The sequence below is a fragment of the Myotis lucifugus genome, unplaced genomic scaffold, assembly GCF_000147115.1.
Source record: "Myotis lucifugus unplaced genomic scaffold, Myoluc2.0 scaffold_52, whole genome shotgun sequence".
NCBI lineage: Eukaryota > Metazoa > Chordata > Mammalia > Chiroptera > Vespertilionidae > Myotis > Myotis lucifugus.
The window spans coordinates 3,051,940-3,053,461 of NW_005871100.1; the positions used below are offsets into that span (position 1 = coordinate 3,051,940).

Genomic DNA, 1,522 nt, shown 5'->3' on the forward strand with positions numbered 1-1,522 from the left:
CCTGGCTTATGTTTTTAAAGGGCTGCATTGATGAGAATACACCATAGAGGCCTCTTATGTATAATATCATTTTCTCTTAACTTAAAAGGATCTGTCTGTGGTTCCAAAGACTGGACATAGGTACAGGTAATGTTTCCTCTCCTTGATACAAGGGGACACATTCAATAACTTCTACAGAGGGTAGAAGAAACAGTCTTGCCATTGATTCGTTCCTACAGTACATACCGTGTGTGTGCACCTAACACTGTGTGGTCAGTGGAACATTGTCTCCAAAGGATGTGGTCCCTGCCTGTGATGGGGAGACAGACACTCCAGCTGAGAACCCCAATTCAGTGGAACACCTGCTCTGAGGAGGAGTGTCTACTCAAGGTGTAGTGGTGAGGACCATACCTGAGGAAGCCAGGGAAGGCTTACCCAGAGAAACAGAGAGCTGGAGCTGGACCTTGAAGGATATGGACCAGTGAGTGAAATGTACTCGTGTCAGGAGGGGCTTTCCAAGCAGGGAACAGCTCTCCACAAAGACCAGCAGTCACAGAGCACAGCCTGGTGGCCTGTGCCAGTAGCCGTGTTTCAGTCAAGCCGGGATGTGGAGAAGGAAAGATGGAGTTGTGGAAGGTGAGGCAAGACCCCAAGGGCTAGACCAGTGATGGCGAACCTTTTGAGCTCGGCATGTCAGCATTTTGAAAAACCCTAACTTAACTCTGGTGCCGTGTCACATATAGAAATTTTTTGATATTTGCAACCATAGTAAAACAAAGATTTATATTTTTGATATTTATTTTATATATTTAAATGCCGTTTAACAAAGAAAAATCAACCAAAAAAATGAGTTCACGTGTCACCTCTGACACGTGTGTCATAGGTTCGCCGTCACTGGGCTAGACTGAGGGTCAGGGAAAGCCCTTCATTCTGTCTCTAAGGAGACTGCGGGCCATGGCCCAGTGACTATATCCCAGTCACATAGCCGGATTCGGATGGAAAGCTCTCCTGACTCCCAACATGGTGCTTTTTCTACTCCCACACGGTGCCTGTAATTTTTATTCCTGAACAGAGTAAGACCAGGGCCAGGGTTGACCACCGCAGTGAATTGGGTTACATCTGATACAGCAGCGGTTCTCAATTTGTGGGTCGCCAACCTGTGGGTCGCCACCCCTTTGGGGGTCGAACGACCCTTTCACAGGGGTCGCCTAAGACCATCGGACAACACATTTATAATTACATATTGTTTTTGTGATTAATCACTATGCTTTAATTATGTTCAGTTTGTAACAATGAAAATACATCCTGCATATCAGATATTTACATTAAGATTCCTAACAGTACGCAAAACTTACAGTTATGAAGTAGCAACAAAAATAATTTTATGGTTGGGGGTCACCACAACATGAGGAACTGTATTAAAGGGTCTCGGCATTAGGAAGGTTGAGAACCACTGTGATACAGTCATGCAGGCTGTTCACTGCATATACGTGTGGGGAGGGGGAGGTGCTGAAATCCACCTGCTCTCTGCAGCCACACTGCA

General features: G+C 45.8%; 1 protein-coding gene across 2 annotated transcripts in view; it reads left to right on the forward strand.

The window, feature by feature from the left end:
- Positions 1 to 1,522, forward strand: part of JAZF1 (JAZF zinc finger 1) — a 298,763-nt gene that overhangs the window by 34,527 nt on the left and 262,714 nt on the right. The window lies entirely within an intron of this gene.